General features: G+C 36.9%; 1 protein-coding gene across 18 annotated transcripts in view; it reads right to left on the bottom strand.

Annotated features, from left to right (window-relative positions):
- The window catches only part of LOC127436504 (pleckstrin homology domain-containing family A member 5-like), a 206,292-nt gene that overhangs the window by 114,314 nt on the left and 71,076 nt on the right, over nucleotides 1–20,902 (bottom strand). Inside the window, exon 1 of one of the 18 annotated variants that reach the window (XM_051690722.1) lies at nucleotides 6,326–6,450. The exons of the other annotated variants lie outside the window; for them this stretch is intronic. The gene's annotated coding sequence lies outside the window, so the exon portion shown is untranslated. Of the gene's footprint in view, nucleotides 1–6,325; nucleotides 6,451–20,902 lie in introns of those variants that run through there. 18 annotated transcript variants of the gene reach the window in all.

Raw genomic sequence — 20,902 nt, 5'->3', positions numbered from 1 at the left:
CCAGGCATACGTATGCCATCTCATTTAACAACTTAATTAGCAATCGCAATTTTAAACAGTGTCTCCGTGACGAGGCGGTAAAGATGCCTTTGTTTTTGGAGAGGGAAGCTTTGCTCTGCTTCGGGCCCGGGGAAAATACAGTATCTTAACTCTGCGTGAGTTTCGTCTCCTAGCTTTTATCATGGATAAGAGGAAAAAACAAAACACTCGTTCTAACAACAAATCAGAGGAGAATTGCACCATGAGCGCTTGCATTATGCACCCGCAGCACGCAGCCATGTACGAGCTCACCATGCCTGCTTGTCGACCCCTGCCAACCTTTCCTTCCTGTCTCAACGTCCCAAAGAGACTTTCAAACATTCTGACAAGGATGCGAATGGCTACAAACCACACCATTAAGGCGCTAAAATCCTGACAGGATGTGGAATATGCAATAGGAGAGCTGAGAAATAAAAGACAGAGACATTGAGCGGTGAGGGACTGTGAGCTTTGAAATGCCCATGTTGTGCTGAGAAGTGAGAATCACAGTTTAAAGATATGCATACTTCAAAAGTACATGCCCTAGGAGCTCTGATTCAATGAAAAGTATTTTCTGAGTCTTTATATTTTGTATGATGGAATACTAATATAATACTCTGCATGGCGCCTTAGTTTTAAATGATCATGATTTATTGGTTTTGGATGGGAAGCCCTATAATCTTGTGTACCACAGTGGAGCGGAGTCTGGAGTTGCCAATGGGTCAAATCTCCAACACATTTCAAATTCAGTTTACAGAAATGCTGCAAGGGCTAGAAAGCCATTCATGCGTAATACAACAGCCAGTGAGCACAATAAAGTTTTCTCAAAAGCAAATCGCAGCAATGGCCAATTGCTGCAGCTTGGACGAATCTTGCTCAATGACAGACAGAAAGCTAGAATGTGACTTGGGGTTGTTGAGAAAGTATTGGGTTCACATTGTGCTATTTCCATTCTACCAGGTTTTCTGCCCAGAATTTGGGACAGACAACCATCTAAAAACATCTGCTCTTCAAATTAAAAACCCCAAGACTACCTTGTATATTTGGCTTGTGGATAAAATATAGTAAATTTTTGCCATTTCCACACTGTCATTTTTTCTGCCTGCAGATTTACAGGTATATGGTCTACAATAAATATTTAAAGGTAAAACAATGCTCCTCAAATGTAAATCCAGCAGGCAAATATTGCCCCGCAATGGAAAAGTCGAATTTTTTGGACACTGGTCTTACAAAATATGAATTATTAAATGAGTCAAACCCATCTGTCGCAGGACAAATCACATTCTAAAAAAAGGATTGATTTGGACAAAATGTGTCATTACATAGTTTTGCCTTTGCAGAGCAACATGCATATTAACTGGGCCTTCATTTGAACATGTCTGGCTTTTGGGTAAGACATAAAATCTCAAAATATCTCCACTCTGCCACATTTTCTGCCCACAATTTGGGATGAGCATTATACCTCTAACAAAAACATTATTTCTGCAACATTACATTCAAGTTGACCCAGGAACATCTTGGGTAATGGGATATTAGGCAAAGCCGCAGAATTCACATGGTTACGTCTGCACACCATCATGTTTTCTGTCCAAAATTGGGTCAGGTGCCATTATATCCCCAAAAACATCCATTCCTTAATGTCCAAAACAAAAACACGGGCATAATTGTTTTTTATTTATTTTTGGCCTGATTTCCATGGAACTTTTCTTACACCAGAGCAAACAACAGTTTAGTGAGTGAGCCTTCAGAGAGACAGAATGAGCTCACCGTCTCCTCCACACCTGCATCTATCTGACAAGGTGTCTCATTAGCCGTGTCTGCTGCTGTCTCCACTCTGTTTGCAGGAGATGGACAACAGCATGCGCTAATCACATTACAAAGGAGTGGGCTGTTTCCCCAGCAATTTAGTCGACGACTGCTGACTAACACATAGCTTGTTATTTAATTCTCAATATGTGTTATATTCCTTTGTGTGCTGGGTTGATAGATGTTGTAATTACTAGTCAGATTTAGACAAACACACATGCTGGTGTTAAAGAGTTAAAGCTGACTTGTGTTTACTTTTCAATGTTAAAATTCTCGTATCCCAGATTAAAGGGATAGTTCACCCAAAATGAAAATTCAGTCATTGTTTACACACCCCTGTGTTGTTATAACCCCATATGACTCTCTTCTTTTTCTAACTCAAAGGGAGAAATTGTGAAAAATTGTTGTGCTCAGTGATGTCATACAATGGCAGTTTATGGTGACCACCTCTTCAAGCTTCAAAAGAACACAAAAGTATAATTCAGAAGTCTGATAAATTATTCCATGAGACTCATGATTGTTATGAAAGCATTCGTTAAGGTTTGGTGAGAAACAAACTGAAATCTAATGTATTATTTAGTGAACCTGTTGACTGACCGCTGCTCTCCTCTGCACATTCACGAGACTGGGTGTTCAAGCGAAAACTCATTTTGCTAATCTAAAAGCAGGTCCACCATAGCAATATTAACAACAGAACACAACATAGCTGCACACAAGCCAGAGAACATAACTCTATATGTCTGATGAGATGAGTTTGTAGTCTGAGAATAGATGCATTTCTATGCCCAGAGTTCTCAATCAAACTGAGAGAGATAGACAGAGGAGGCTGAAGGCAGCTACAGTCACACGGTGTCCTAACCTGACGGCAAACGACACGTGATAAAAGGTATATCTGCCATGTTAATTTGAGTTTTGTCCTAATCAGCCATAATGAGCGATGGTACATTCTGTCGATCGCTTAGTTTCTATTTTCGGCATTGTGTGATTCGCACCATGCAGCCCCGCCCGCTGTGAACTGGCACTGGTCCAAAAACTATCTCAGTTTAATGAAGCCAGCATCTCACTAGACGGTTAAAAGCTGCTTGATTTTGACCAAGAATGTTACACCTGAATGTTTTCACTGAGGTATCGATCTCTTCAGTCGGAGCTCTGTCACAAATGTTCACCATTCAGAATGGAGAAAAGACATTCCCGCCTCCTCTATCTCTCAGTTTGACTGAGTACTCTGTTTCAAACAAATAAGGCTGGGCATAGAAATGAATCTATTCTCCAGCTACAAACTCAGACATATTTAGTAAGTTATGTTTTCTGGTTTGTGTGCAGCTGTGTTGTGTTCTGCTGTTAATATCGCTGTGGTTTACCTGTTTTTAGATAAACAAAACAAGTTTTCGCTTTCACGTTCAGCCACGCGACAGATGCTGCTCTTGTGCAGTCTCATGAACGCGTAAAGGAGAGCAACGGTCGGTCAACAGTTTCAGAGGTTGACCGAAATATCGTTTTGCCGATTAATCAGCACCAATAAAAAGATTTCTGGAACTATCGGTTATCTGCAAAAATCCACACCGATAGTTTTTCCCCCATTGCGTCCGGTGCTGGAGCGGCTGGGAAGGGTCCGCTGTCATTATACAGTATGAGAGCAGACTCTAGAGGTGAAATAAAAACTATCACTTCACTGATGCCTTGTGGTGTTACACTCTGCATGGAGCAGAACATTTCAGATGCGGATTTAAAACATCAACAATGAAAAGGTATACAGTACATGTTTTAATGTCAAAATAAAGTAATTAATTTGTTGACTAAATGCTGCATTAGTAAAGAACAGCAGTATGTTTGCCAACAAGGCTGAGAGGACACTAACATTAAACATTTATCCTCATTGTAATACGATGACTTCAGATCGATCACAGTCTTGCGCTAAAAAAGGCAAATACAGTTTAACAGAAAGCGGATGTCAATATGCTTTTAAAGTACTTTTCAATTAGACACATCTAAAAAACAGCGCTCCTGCATGAGACGCTGAATAAACAAAAACAAAGGGAAACACAGACGTTCGTCTAGCGCACGTTCAAATAGAAAAACAAATGGATGGTTGCAAAAGCGTTCGGTGTGAACATTGCCTTACAGTTGGTGGAGGTAATTGGCCATTGCATCTTGCACTCTTATAAGCGTTTCTCAGATTTAGCAATGAGTTGTTTAAATGCTTTGTCAGGAAAGATGTTCAACTTGGAAATGTGTCTCGAGATCCTCATGTTCAGTTCCATTCTGTTGTGTTCTGTCTGTCTAAACAGTCCCTGTCCTGGGCTCATAGTCTGAGCCACTTCACCACCGATTTCAGCCGAATACCACTGCTATCTGTGAATACTGCTATTCTACATACAACTGTACTGAATAAAAAACAATGTGGTATTTCGTTGTTACTATGAAGCTTGAGTCTGGCGTAGTAGGAATCAGTGCAAGAGTAACACCATGTGAACTGTCTATTAAAGTGTTTCCCCCTTAATTTTACTTTTGACTTAACATTTGAGAATATGGACTGACTAAAATGTTTTATTTTATGCACATTAGTTGTAAATGAAATGCTCTTTTTTTTTTTTTTTTACAGCCAGGATAGGAATGTTCTATGCAATAACATAACAGTGCTGAATGGTTTATGTATTTATTGCGCCCTCTTGTGGACCAAGGAAACAACGTCAATTTAAAAATCAGCTGACTTTCAAATTCAAATATTAGTTCATATATATATTAATATTTCTATATTTAATTTTAAAAAGTACAATACTTTATGGTTCAGTCAGTACTGTTTATTTTTGTAAAAGTTCAGCACTATTTTACTTTGTGTGTTATTTTTTCATACATTATCAATTTTAAAAACTATTGGTTGATTAATCGGTTATCAGCAGGTACTGCCCAATTTAGTTATCGGTAAAATCCACTATCGGTTGACCTCTAACAGTTTCACTAAATAATACATTCGATTTCAGTTTGTTTAGCATCAAACCTCATTGTATGCTTTCATTACAATCATGAGTCTCATGGAATAATTTATCAGACTTCTGAATTATACTTTTGCATCCTTTTGAAGCTTGAAGAGGTGGTCACCATAAACTGCCATTGTATGACATCACTGAGCACAACATTTTTTCACAATTTGTCCCTCTGTGTTGATAAAAATAACAAAAGTCATATAGGGTTATAACAACAAAGGGGTGTGTAAACAATGACTGAATTTCCTTTTTTGGGTGAACTATCCCTTTAAGATGCAGAGAAAATTAAAAGTAAGCAATCTGAAGGTTGCTTTCACCAAAAAGTGTAAATACTGTGACACTATGCAAACTGCACTGCTCGTTTGAGCGGTCCATCCATTCCGACACAGCAACATTGTGTCGCGCATTGCTCTGAGTTTCGGGTGGGCGGACGGATAGGATGGGTGCACAGGATGGGTGACAAATGTATAACAAATTCATCTACACTGTGTGCGCATACACTTTGTGCTGCATATATAACACCTGCACCTTCTGGGGAGCTTGAGGAGAAGATTTGTAAGATAGGGCAAGATTTCCTCTGGGACACGAAAGAAAGATAGAGGCAGGGCCAATTCTTGATAGCCACTGTTGGATGTTACATAACATTAAACTGCAAACCTCACATCCCCACGACTCCAAGTACCTGTTCACATGCTTGTATGAGGACGTAAACAAGCATGCCAGAGCTTTAATATGCAATATTACGAGTCCCTGTACATTTTCCTGTGTTTGTGTGCATACATATTGTTCGTTCCCTCCGCTGAAATCTTACCATGAGTGACTGGTGAACAACAGAGGCAGGTAGAGTGCGTAATGGCTTTCTGTACAGTTAAGAATCAATGACCCTGAAGGGCTTTACAAACTAAATCCACTGTAGACAGATGCATGATGGAAAAGGCTCTCTTAGGTATTCTAAATATTCTTGTATGCATCTAGAAAATATGCATACTATGTATAGCATGCATACTATATATTGCAGAAATAATAAGAGTAGACAGCCAGCATCTCAGCATTCTTCTAGCGAGTTTGATGCATCTTTTTCTCTATAAATTATGTAGCATGCCAGGGTCATGTGGCATTTCATGAGCTGTACTTAAAAAGCTGTTGCAGAACTTTTGAATAAAAAAGCTGCTTTGCTCGGGTCTATCCGGGTAATCCATAAGCCTGTGAAAGTTCTACATCAAGCATGAAAGGACATCAGTGACTTTCACCCGTCAGAGTCTCAGAAAAAAAAAAAAAAAAGAGACATTTTTTATCGATGGTGATTAAAAATCGCTATCCTCTTCGCAAAAGCCTGGCTAGGCAGAAACCCAGAGTAGGATTATGCAAAATACAGCATGCAAAATATGATGGCAATGACATTTGATCGCAAAATCAAATGACACATAAATGTTTCCTTATTTGGTTATGATGAAGACGTACAGTGACATAAGTGAAAATACACACATTTTCACACACTCACACACACACACACTTACCCCAGGTGAGGGCTTTATTATCAATCCAGAAGAGATCGGCAGGATTGTGTGATTTAAACAATCGTTTACTATTCTGCACAGTATATACTGTATTCACTGGCTCTCTTCCAAGGCAAACCACCAATAGTTCTGTTCTCTGATGTCCCCTCCACGGGCAATGACAACAGAGAGAGAGAGAGAGAGAGAGAGAGAGAGAGAGAGAGAGAGAGAGAGAGAGAGAGAGAACGAGAGAGATGCTGTTTTCACACAGCTGCAGCAGCGGCTCATCTGTTTCGCTCTATACCGAGAGCTCTTACTGAGCATGCTCAGAAACACAAGGCATGATTTCATCTTCAAAACAGCAGGAACTGGACAAGCACTGTACAATCTTGCAGGGTCCAAAATTAACTTTTGCCATACCTGTCAGTATTGGGTGAATTATATATATGTATATTGTTCCAATGACAATGGAATTATTTGGCTGTATTTCCTATATTATTGTTAATATTATTATCATTATTATTATATTGTTTGCAACTGTCACAAAAACCTGAAGAATAATCATAAATATGTTCGTCATATTTTTTTATTTTTGTTACTTAATGTGAGGAATATTCCATGTAAGTGTGTGTGGCCACATGGAGTTCAGGAGAAATTTTTATATATACACATTATATATATATATATATATATATATATATATATATATATATATATATATATATATATATATATATATACACACACACACACATACACACACACACACACACACACACACACACACACACTCACACACTATATAAATATATATACAGTATATAAATAAACAAACTATATATACAGTATGTATGTATGTATGTATGTAAGTATGTATACACACACACACACACACACACACAGTAGAGATCGACCAATAGTGGATTTTACCGATACTGATAGCTAAGGTGGTGGGAAATTCCGATAACCGATTAATCGGCCGATGGTTTTTAAAATCAATTTATAATATGTCACAAAAAAATATATATATTTTTTTTTTACTCCTTACTATGGCAGGCAAAGAAAAATAGTTCAAAATTAATAAAATCCCAGATGCAGTTTTTTGTTCTCCCAATAATAAACAGAAAAAAAGATGTGATGCATAGTGCGGGACTTTTAAGCATAAACAAGCTCAAAACACACCGACTCTTATTTTTAAATTACTAAATAATGAAAAAAATATCGGCACCTATCAATTTTACAGATAACCCATAGTTCCAAAAAGCAACTATCTGCACTGATTAATCAGTAAAACCGATATATTGGTCTCTCTCTAATATACAGTGTGTGTGTGTGTGTGTGTGTATATATATATATATATATATATATATATATATATATATATATATATATATATATATATATATATAAAACAACGTTAGGCTTCCTAAGGTAGCTTCCAATGATGTGTTTAGCAGATGGCTTATATTTTCAGGTTATACTTCCTACAATTTGATTTAAAACTTGTATTATGTTGAAGTTCCTAATAAAGACCAAATGGTGAGTGAAAATGGTTATTTACTCGCCAAAGCAATTTGTTATTTGCATTTGGTGCGAACACACAGCTTTTGTATGGCTTCACAAGACTTGGAATATAGCATATACAGTTGTGCTCAAAAGTTTGCATACCCTGGCAGAAATTGTGAAATTTTGGCATTGATTTTGAAAATATGACTGATCATGCAAAAAAAACTGTCTTTTATTTAAGGATCGTGATCATATGAAGCCATTTATTATCACATAGTTGTTTGGCTCCTTTTTAAATCATAATGACAACAGAAATCACCCAAATGGCCCTGATCAAAAGTTTACATACCCTTGAATGTTTGGCCTTGTTACAGACACACAAGGTGACACACACAGGTTTAAATGGCAATTAAAGGTTAATTTCCCACACCTGTGGCTTTTTAAATTGCAATTAGTGTCTGTGTATAAATAGTCAATGAGTTTGTTAGCTCTCACGTGGATGCACTGAGCAGGCTAGATACTGAGCTATGGGGAGCAGAAAAGAACTGTCAAAAGACCTGCGTAACAAGGTGATGGAACTTTATAAAGATGGAAAAGGATATAAAAAGATATCCAAAGCCTTGAAAATGCCAGTTTAATTTGCTTTAATTTAAATGGCTTTAATTGCCATTTAAACCTGTGTGTGTCACCTTGTGTGTCTGTAACAAGGCCAAATATTCAAGGGTATGTAAACTTTTGATCAGGGCCATTTGGGTGATTTCTGTTATCATTATGATTTAAAAAGGAGCCAAACAACTATGTGATAATAAATGGCTTCATATGATCACTATCCTTAAATAAAAGACATTTTTTTTTGCATGATCAGTCATATTTTCAAAATCAATGCCAAAATTTCACAATTTCTGCCAGGGTATGCAAACTTTTGAGCACAACTGTAAGTTTTAAGGTTGTTTTAGGGTGTTACTTGTGTGGAAAAATGCTGCATAATGATTTCTGAAAAATTCTCCTTTTGTGTTACACAGAAAAAAATAACAGCATGAAGGCTTGGAACGTGACATAATAGTGAGAAACAGTGAGAGAATTTTCCTTTTGGGTTGAACTATTCCTTTAAATTTCAACTCTGTTTACATGTATATGAGCTATGCTTTATTAAGAAAATCTTACTTCGTTATTTAAATCTGTGTCTATTTGCATGTGCAAGTGTGCCAACGGGTGTGACCTGCCTTGCTCTAGTTCTGCTGTTCCTATTGCTGTGGTCCTGGGCGTGTATGAAGCCTGCAAGCTAAAGCTGAACTCCCCGAAACTAGGTCAGACCGATGATTTATCTAGTGCTGGCAATGGAATACAACACAACAGAGAGGAGAGAAAGACATATAAAGAGAATCAAGGGTGAATCCTAGAAGTGCTTTCTAAACACGCATCGTTGAGAGGTGAATTGTTGAATCGTTGATATTCAAACTCACTGTCAGTAAGCCAGACAGCTGGATTCTTTATTCAAATGTTGACCCTGTACTTCTGTGCAACAAAAAAATGTTAGGGGGACACAGTGCCCCTTTCTGTTGATCAACTGCATGACACCAACAACAACCATAATATATATTCACCCAGGCGAACGTTTTGGCAACTCTCACAGTGTCATCAAATCCATTAAACTGCAAGAGATGAAATGTTTGTTTGGTGATGTTGTTTATTTTGCAATCATCACTGTTTACTCTGTTGCTCCATATGGTGCAATGGAGGGACAGGAAAGATTTTATGCTGGTGCTTGTTTAGTAAGCAAGATTAATTATAAATGAGTGAGAGACAAAAGAGAAAGATAGAGAAATATAAAGACTGCAGAACAAGGATGAATGATAAAAAAGGCACATTGAATCGAAACGCAAAATTAAATTCTGTACACACAGAAACTGTTGTTTTAAATTAGCTTTTGGTTGAAATTGAAATGAAAAAAATAAATAAAAATAATTTACTATTCATCCTATCCTAAAGTTTTTTTTATGTTTTATAATCAAAATTGAACTATGTTTTTTTCTTTACCTATGTTAATGGTAGGGATGTAAGTAAGATGTGCACAAGTAATCGAGTTTATTACTCGTTCTGCACCAGCTAGTCAACTATTAAAAACACTACTCGAGTATTACAAACTGATTTGGGGAAATTATAAAATGTTTTACAAATGATAAAAAATTTGATTATACGTATATGTGCATTAGCAATGCTGTCAGTATTGGTTTCAAATGTAAGCTCAGAGTGAGTGCAAATGTTTTTTATTGTTAGTTTTAGGGCTGCGTATTGATACAGATTTCCCAATTCAATTCAAATCCGATTTACAAGCTCTTGATTCGATTCCGATTTCAATTCAATTCATATGGATTTATTTAAGTTATAATGTCCCTTTTGCTTACAAATAAAATAAATTATCTCCCAGCTAATGCTGTTAATTATACAGGGGACCTTTTAACTAGGAACATTAGGAAAATATTAATCTGACATTATATTTTATTACTTTTTCATAATTTTGGTCACATTTTGGCTTTTTAAAAATGAACAAATAATGTTTTCAATCAATAAATAAGATATTATATTTATATATAATTTTTGTTGCATATTTATTGTTAAATTGCATAATTTGTACTATTTACAAGTATTTACATTGATTTGTTGAACACGTGCTAAAACCGGTACTGTCTCTTTAAGAAAACCGGCATTTCTTCAAACAGCACCTTTAAATGAGCGCATGTTAACTAAAGAGGACTCAAATGGTTTTACCTCATCTGTGCGACGCATGATTAGAATTAAATGTTTTTTTGTAGTTGTTTTTGATCAACAACTGACTGTAAAGAACAGAAAGGGTATTAAAAATTAATTAAATTAAAAGAGACATTATTCAATGACAAATGGGTTGTGTGGATCTCATCTTGGACACACATTACACGGATCAACTTTTACTCTCAACACGCTGTGAAACGATCACACTGCAGAACACTTCACAACTAAACTACACAATTACTGGTGAGTGAACTGTAAACATTTACCAACCAGTTGCCAAATATATTCACTTTAGACGCATAGCGTGAAAGATCGATCTTGGGATTTAAGAATTGATATTGAGATCGTTCATATGAAGATCACGATGCATCGGAAAAACAATGTTTACCCACCCCTAGTTATTATTTAATTTTTTTAAATGCATACTGTTAATAAAACTCTCTCACAAAAACAGTTTGTTGAAGTTAGCATATTTTGAAACCTTTCTTATTAACTTCTGTGAGTAAAACAAAATATACATTTCACATAAGTACTGGTTATTTTTATATTAGACTTTAATTTACGGGTAATCAATTACTTGTTTTTTGTGGGTTGGAGTACTTGACTACAAAATGAATGAATGAATTCTGTTAACATTTCAGTCCACGATTTTACACCCGTTTTCTTTTTCATCTAAAAATAAAAATAAGCATCGTGTCATTTTTGCCTGAATTTATGGTGGCCGAAATAATGATAATTGCTGAAGGTTTTATTATTGTGGTATTGTAATACATTATAAAACTGTTTGAAAGATAAATAAACTTTATTATTGTTCTTAATGACATTGAATTGCTTTTAAGACACTAATTTTGCACTTTAAATTAAAAGATCACAAAGAAAGTAACTTTGAACATTTAAAAAACTAAATGCACAGTTAAATAAATACACAAATAAAAAATATTCATTCAATAGCATTTGTATGAAATTTTCTTTTAAGTATGTTAATGGTAGAGGATATGTTTAACAGTTTCTGTAAAAATTTTGACCTGTTTCCTTTTTCAGCCCAAAAAATTTTTTTATGTTCCTAAATTCCCCGAAATTTTGTTGCACCCAAACATAACATATTGGCAACAGAATCAGTCGATGTTTAAAGATCTGTTGCCATCTAGACGTTCAGGCCACACATTCACAAACCAACTCACTGAGCAACATCACCATTTATCAGACACAGCAAACAGCCTGTGAGCAAGGGCACTCTCCATCTCTGTAGTTCAGCCCACACATCAAGACTTTGACCTCATGATCACCTCTGAACTAACGAGAGGTATCATGATAACCTGCCTGCACTGATAAGGACAAGCATGGCCTGGAAGTCATCAACTTGGCACCAGTAAAGGATGCATTATGGATTACATTTTTTGCACTTTTGAAATACTGTAAAAGAGTTTGATGTACAACAATGTTTAAACATACACTAACACAAAGCCCACAGACCAATGAATGATACTTCAAATCATGACACTTGTTATGAAGAGATGTGCTATTACTCTTCTAAGTGATCTGACTTACAATTTCCACCTGGCAGACGATAAAACAATCAGGGAAAAAAAAGGGAACCAAGCTATATGTACAGACCAGAATATCAAGCAACAACTTAGCAAAGCCCTAGCAACCACCCAGAACAAGGTAGCAACTGCATAATGATGCCCTGGCAACCATCAACAACATCCTAGCACTGTGGTGGTGACTTCTGTAGCTAATTAACATATGAACGTCCATATTTACACACCAACCTCATTACACTGGTACACGGATATTAGCCAATCATAACAGAGGTAATTTGCATATTAAAGTCTTAAAGGTACAGTAGCAAACACAGCCTGTTTATAAAAAGTCAGGAGGTTGAAAAATGTCATTTAAAACTAAATTACTGCTTTTGCAATATATCTTCGACTATCATACAGTAAGCGGATTGTATAATCATCGGTATATGAAGCTTTTCGTTACGTCTCTTATGTACTGTCTCTAAAATCTCTGTTGTTTATACATCATAAGCAAAGCTGAAACTCGTAATCACAATGTAATACAGAAACAGTTGAAGATATTATTACCCACTGACACACACAAACACAAACACATATCAAATCCCAGACCAGTTGTACTAGCTGTCAGACTGTCAGAGCCCATAAAACCAAAGCAAATAAACAACGATAAGCACATGCGCTCTTAAACGCTTCCATTAAAAACAATCATAATGCACTAAAACTGCTGTTAAACTACATATTAAGGGGATCATTCATCTAAAAATACAATTCTGTCATAATTTACCCTAATTTTATTCCAAACCCATGTGACCCTCTTTTTTTCTGTGGTACATCTAATCAGGTGTTAGGCAGATTGTCAGTCTCAGTCACCATTCACTTTCATTGCATCTTTTTCTTTTTTTTCACAAAAATCTAAGTGAATGGTGACTGAGGGTCTCTAACATTCTGCCAACAGTTTTTCGTGTTCCACTGATGAAAGGAACAACATGGGTGTGAATAAATGATGACAGAATTTTCATGTTTGTGTGAACTATCCCCTTAATCCATTTGCCTGCTTATCTTCAATAACAAAGCCTTAAAACATTTCAGCCTTAATATAAACAGTTTCATCATGTAAACAGTGTCATCATCAGAACCGGCATGGTCAGATAAAAAAAAATCCAGAGTCTTACCTGCTCAGATGACGGTAGGATCGGGATGGACATGCAAAACAAAGACAGACAGAGAGCGTATGGTTAGTGCATGTTGCCCAAATCAGCATCAGATTCTGCAGAGAACACATCCAACTCAATACTGCCCTCATTTGGACATGGAGATGCTATGCACTTCACATTATGCAGGTTTTATATGTGCATCACTATAGCAATGTATACGTATGAACATGAATGTTTCATTTTCTCAAGAAAATGTAAGTGGTGTTTGCCCATGCAAAAGTCACTGCCATGATGCTAGCAAAAATAATCAGAATCAGAATGAGCTTTATTGCTGTGTTCTCACGTACACATGGAATTTTTTTTTTTGGTGACAGGAGAAACAAGTGCACACAGAACATTACAGTGAGACACAGAATATAAAATAAGGTAAGAGTATAAACAGACATACAAATAATAGAACATATAACAGAATGGCATATGTACATGTGCAAATGGTAGCACCAAGACACTTTCAGGTTTTGTTAATGCAGATGAAAGAACCTCAAAACATTTACTGGCAAAGAGTCTGTAAAACCCCATCTGGGTTCTATGTAAATTCCTTCCTGATGCAATATAAATAAATAAGACACTGGAGCTGGTTTACTCAGAGCTGTATTTTCTGGATGGGGAACATGTGCAATTTCCTCTGTGAAACAGGTGGAATGGGCCCCACTTAGTCACAGCGCTGTTAATTTCTCTAAAAATGAGCCAACATCCTCCTCCACACATTTAGTCAAAGGATTACAGCACTTCTGTGGACAATTTGTAAAACCCACCTCAAGTCATTTTACAAATCATAATAATTAGTTCAGTGATCGCTTGACACATTTTTTCCACTCAAAAGAAAATATTCAACAACAATCAATGAGTATTTGATATGCTTTATATGGCTTTACGTAACATGAATGAACAGACAGACAGACAGACAGACAATTGACCGATCGATAAGTAGACAAAGAGACAGAATTACAGAACGACAGACGGATGGATGGATAGAACGATAAAACAATAGACAGACAAACAACCGACCAATCGATAAGCAGACAGACAGACAGACAGACAGACAGACAGAGATAAAGTAATATTTGCCAGCCAACCAGACCGATCGAAAAGCGGACAGACAGACAGATCGGCCGATCGAAAAGCAGACAGACAGAAAACCAACCAATCGATAAACAGACAGACAGAGAGACAGAATTACAGAATGACAGACGGATGTATGGACAGAACGATAAAACAATAGACAGACAGAAAACCGACCAATCAATAAGCAGACAGACAGACAGAGTAATATTATAGACCAGCAGACAGACAGAGATAAAGTAATATTCACCAGCCAACCAGACTGACCGACCGACCGACCGACCGATCGGCCGATCGAAAAGCAGACAGACGGACAACCGGCCGATCGATAAGTGAACGGATGGACGGACGGACAGACAGATACTGTAGATAGCTAGATAGATAGATAGACAGACACAGAGATCGACCAATCGAAAAAGCAGACAGACAGACAGACAGATACTGTAGATAGATAGATAGATAGATAGACAGACAGACAGATCAAGCAATCGAAAAGCAGACAGACAGATACTGTAGACAGACAGACAAATAAGCAGACAGAATGACAGAACGACAGACGGATGTATGGATAGAACGATAAAAACAATAGACAGACAAACAACCGACCAATCGATAAGCAGACAGACAGACAGACAGAGTAATATTTATAGACCAGCAGACAGACAGACAGACAGACAAAGTAATATTTGCCAGCCAACCAGACCGACCGACGGACGGACAGATCGATGGACGGACAGACAGATACTGTAGATAGATAGATAGATGACAGTTAGACAGACAGACAGATCGACCAATCGAAAAGCAGACAGACAGGCAGACACTGTAGACAGACAGACAAAGAATGGACAGAAAGACAGACAGACAGACAGATAGATCGACCAATCGAAAAGCAGACAGACAGAGAGATAGACAGAGAGACGGACGGACAAACAGAGAGATAGATAGACACAGATATAGATAAGCAAAGACAGACAACTGACTGATCAATTAGCAGACAGACAAACAGACTATAAATGGAAAGACAGACAGACATATTGACAGATAGATAATGTTTATAGGCAAGCAGACAGACAGACCGATCAAGTAATATAGCCGGTTAACAAGACCGACGGACGGACGAACAGATAGGCCAATCGAGAAGCAGACAGACGGACAACCGGACGATCGATAAGCAGACGGAGGGATGGATAGACAGACAGACAGACAGACAGAAAAACAAAGCAGACAGATCAGGAATGTAAACGCACACACAAGATCAATCAGTGGAAGTATTGTTCAGGATTATAGATTAATTCCTGCAGTGAGAGCTGCTGCTTCCTGCATCACTGTGAAGTGACCCTGATGTCCAGAGCTGAGATCTCTCCACAGACACGCTGCCGTCACACACAAATGCTCTAACAGATCTTCCTCTTCAGATACTGATGCACACATTTCCCATCCACCCCTGCATAACAGCTACCCAAAACAATCTAAAAAGGCTAAAAAATATGACCCAACTCATCACGCTAAATGAGCTGTGTACTCACAATTAACAGCAATGCAGGGAAATCAACACTCTGGGGTTCTGGGGCAAATATATTACACAATGCTCTAGTGCTTTTTAAAGGGACCATCATTTGCACATCATCACAAAGTCCAAATATGCTCATCAAGGTTTCATGCAACAAAAACAGTTGTAATTTAATAACTATATTACATCTGAGCTCTGTTGTGACAGGTTACCCGGCCCAGCTGAAATACATCACATTACTGAACTGCACTGTTTCATATTGACATTAATAACAAAGACTGAATTATCCAATGATGCAGTGCAGCACATGATTGGCTGTCGGAAGGATGCATGTGATCAAAACGGTATCATTCTAATGAGCATCAACAAGGGCAAATCTATCTTTAGCATCACTGAATCCATACATCATGTGTTTTTGATGTAGAGGGCAGAGAAATGAGCTGAAGGGGAGAAAGGTGAACATCTCAACACCTATGCATGTATAATGACATTTAAAGCCAACTGATATATTGCATATTGAGAAACTAAGAACTGTGATCTGTGATCTTTGTTATAGCATAATTAGTAACATTTTACCTAAAGCCGTATGCAACCCTTGTTTATATAAAATCACAAAGCATTTCGGGTGTGGATCCGTTAATTGCAAAAAATGTAGTGCCCTTATTACTTTTTCTTCAATTAAACACAAAACATGCTATTCAGAATAGTTACGTCGCTCTATTCTATACAATAAAAAAGATTGGTGACAGGTCGAGCTACAAAATTTAAATTCAACTATATTTAAATAAGACGTAAGAAAATACTTTCATATTACATTTATTTTCAGTCAGTTCTTCACTCAATAGATATCAAATGTCTTCATGAGAATTGGATTTTAGTGCACAAGACACATGGACTACATTTATTATGCTTATTTTGTTGTTGTTGTTGTTTTTTAGAGGTTGACAGCCCCAGTTTCCATTTACTTTCATTGTATAAAAAGAGCAACTAGAAAAGCTAGTTGAAAAGAAAGCAAGGCATATGGGTTTGGAACAACATAAGGATGAGTACATGTACAAATGTAAAAGTAAATTTTTGAATGACGTGTCCCTTTAAGAGCTACAGTTCTGTGTTTATAGTAGATATATGAGAGTGAGAGAGAAAATAATGACTTCATACAAAATCTGGGCACTTTTCAATTACTCCATTCATGCGGCGCTGGCCATACCGAAGGCCGAGTGACCGTCTGAGACACTGGGGGGGGGGGGAGGTCAGTGTTAATAACACCTCAGAGCTCTAACTACAAATATTGACTGATTTAGTTCATTTCTTCTATTATGTACGACTCCACAAACTCTATGTCTCTTGTAACGTGGCCCAATTCCTGGAAAAAGCTCAGGAGAAAACAAGCTCACCAGCAACAATTTCATATCAAACACCACACGCTCTCCAGGGAAACTCACTTGAGTTACAAAGAATGAAACAGACACTAACAGTGGTTATTTCAAGTGTAAGCTTTCTCCATTTGATGTAATTTTATTCCTCTCTGTTTTGAGACATGACTTTACATTTCATAACGGTTTCAATCGTTTATTTGAGTGTTTCAACTGAGCGGTTATGGAAAATTGGAGCTAACTGTGGCCTTAAAGTAACAGCAGCACTGTTATTACACTAATAAAGTGGCTTAATCATAACAGCGAGTGTCATTATCAGATTACGATTGAAGTATAATCATATCTGATGTCCATCCCCATGGAAAACTAAAGCTATTAAGTTACGTAAATATGTCTAATACTACGAATCTCTTTATACAATTTAACAGATAATTGTATTCTGAATGCCTCTGATGTCACTTAAATAATATTTACAATGTGAGTCAGAGATGTGGCCTAGCAGTTAACATAAAAGCTACAAACATATTAAGCCATGTGGGAGATGCAAGTTTGAATCCGACCTGCGACATGTCTTGATTCTATTCCCCTATCTCTCTTACAAATTATTTTCTGCTACATCTCTACTCTTATAAAAACGAAGCGTAAAGGCCTTTTCACACCAAATGCCAACCTTCCCCAAAATTTCTTGCAGCGATTAACATTTTTAACAGAAACAATGGATTCCTAATGAGCCCTTCACACCTGGAATGAACTTTCACGCCTACAAACGGTGAGTGTGTCAAATTTAAGCTGTCAGGAACTGCTACAGTTCCCAAAACCATCGGAACAGGTGGCGCTAAAGCACAGAAAGCTGTTTTGAGCAATGGCACTAAACACTGAAAGAACTCGAGGAAATCCTGATTAGTGAGCATGTGTGTTTCATTTGCATCAAATGCCTTAAAAATGAAATGGGTTCTCTTAAAATGATATTGCTGCATCACTGCTTTGCATCCCCTTTACAAAACTCTCTGATCTTACATGGATTGTCTTCATAATGTATTCCATATTGCTGTATTTTTTTTTCTTTGTACTGAATCTTACATGAGTTCTCTTGTGGACTAAGGAATCAGCATCAATTTAAAAATCAGCTGACTTTCAAATTTGAATATTAGTTCATATATATTAATATTTCTATATTTATTTCATTGAAAAAAGTACAATACATTTTCATGGTTCAGTCAGTACTGTTTATTTTTGTAATAAAGTTCAGCACTATTTTACATTGAGTTATTTTTTCATTCAATATCAATTTTAAAAACAATCGGTTGATTAATCGGTTATCGGCAGATACTGCCCAACTTAGTTATCGGTGTCTGTAAAATCCACTATCGGTTGACCTCTAGTATTTATTGCATTGTACAGACTCTTTGAGGATTTAAATGTAGACATGTTTAATTAGTAACATGTTTTGAGGAAATTTATTTTTTATGAATTTACATGCAATAAGATACAATCACTAGTTCAAATTGACAACATCTGTAACAACAGTCATTATATGTGTGCATAACGCAGTGATTAATAAAAATGACTTAACATACATGTGTGGCAGTGGCATATAATCACCCTTATTTCAAATTATGTTTTAATTATTATTATTATTTTATACCATTAATATTATTTTTACAATATTAATAGTATTTTATTTAATCACCCCTCAGACTGTGTGCACATGATACATACTGCCAGTCAACTTGTCCAGCAGATGAACTGAAACAGTTTGTGAAGTGTCTCAATTGTTATCTTTCTCGTTGAGCAAATTAACAACAAACTCTTCATCACTGCTGCAGCTTGTACAGAAATCAGTTTTCTTTTTTCTATCTTCTTGTAAAGTACTACTACTTCTCATCTGTCATAGGTGGAGGGCAGACCAGCTTTACCGCAGACTGCAGACCGGTAAAACTGCTTGTCAATTAGCGGCACCTATTGTAAAGGTGTGAGTGTGATAATGGTTGTCATTCGCGTCGCTTTCTATGTGCAAGAGCCATTCGTCCTCGATTCGATTCTAATGTCGCCTTTGGTGTGAAAAGGCCTTAAAACAGTCCTAAAATTTTAAATAGGTCTTAAAAAACTAACAACCAAACACAACAGACAACAAAAAAAAAATAAAAAAAAAAAAAATAAAAAAAAACAGCAAAACACAACAAAAACAAAGAAGCAAATCAAAGCAACTAAAAAGAAAAAAAGAAACCCAACACAACAAAAACAAAGCAAAACACAAAAACAAAACTGCAAAACAAAGTAGTAGAACAAAAACAACAGCAGAAACCACTGCTTCACAAACTCTAGAGTTCATGGATAAGTGAGAAATAAATTCTCTAAAACAGAACTGCAAGTTGGTTCCCAAGGTTAATCTCTCAGGTGCCAACATGAAACCATAAGAACGTACAACATTAGTAAATGAGAAAGTAATTCCTCAAGAAACCATGTCTTTGACATTACTTGAGTCTGTGACAAACCCTCAGTGAGTTTTGATAGCATACACTGATTACTTGTGAGGGAAATCTCTCAACTGCAGTCCACCAGACTTCTTGAACCAGAAACGTACCAGAAACCCTCATTTCCTGTGTTCCTTGCAATGACAACAAACACTCTTCCAATGGTGTTCTGACTTGGGTATCCTCCAAGCCACATGTGCAATTGGAATATCAGGAAAGTTTATTACACTTCAATATAAAACACGTAAACAGTAGCTTGATGGGCAGTAATACTTCTAAAAACAGAAGAGGATAGCAGGGACCAGCAAACTTCCTTTAGTAAGATAGAGACCGCTCTCTACTGTGCTGTTTACAAAGGAATAGCTTGACAAGTGGTCTCTCTTACCTCATACATGTGAGTACGCTAGTTTATACTGTAGGTTGTAAATGTGGGTGTGGCCCGATCCAATGGCACTGGGATTACAAATTTGGTGCATGTGTTAAAGCATGGCTTGTTCTCAAGAGTGCACAAATGTGTAGAGAGTAACAGCTTTTGCCAGCTTCTTGGCAAAAGCTGAACAAATACATAAACAACAGCTGATATTTTACTAAGTAATAGTTTCACTTTATCAAAGACTCTTACAGTACATGTATTACAAGAACAATCACATTGGTGTAACAAAATAAATGAAATTAATTTAATAAAATGAATGTTCAGGTTGCTTTTTCCAATACTACAAAAGCATACCATGACCAGGGGCAGTCGAACTCCAAAAGGACCAAAAAGGCATAAAAAAGTGAAAACATAAAATAGTTCATACTTATGCACTGTATTTCAAGTCTTCTGAAGACATATATTCACCAAAATCTTAACCACATGTGCTATTAGTTCTTCTAAAGAGAGTACGAGAATATCATCATCTTTCCTCTTTCAGCCCCGTTATGTGAGACAGATTGCAAGCGCTTCCAAACATCCCTCATACAGGTGATAAACAACACAGAGATGCATTTGCGTTTAACAGACAGAAAAATTCACATTTCAGCCACCCTCAAGCATACAGCTCTCTCAAAAGCATTCTCCCTCCTTCACTGCCGTGTGTTGTCCTGCAGCCATGAGCATTAGCATTGTCAGCTCCGCTTGATTAATCATTTCTGCAGGCCGTCGTGGCAGCAGATGGCGAGACGGTT

The sequence above is a fragment of the Myxocyprinus asiaticus genome, chromosome 47 (genome assembly GCF_019703515.2).
Source record: "Myxocyprinus asiaticus isolate MX2 ecotype Aquarium Trade chromosome 47, UBuf_Myxa_2, whole genome shotgun sequence".
Taxonomy (NCBI): Eukaryota; Metazoa; Chordata; class Actinopteri; order Cypriniformes; family Catostomidae; genus Myxocyprinus; species Myxocyprinus asiaticus.
The sequence above is the reverse complement of the archived record's forward strand: the minus strand, read 5'-3'. Positions and strand labels throughout refer to the sequence as shown.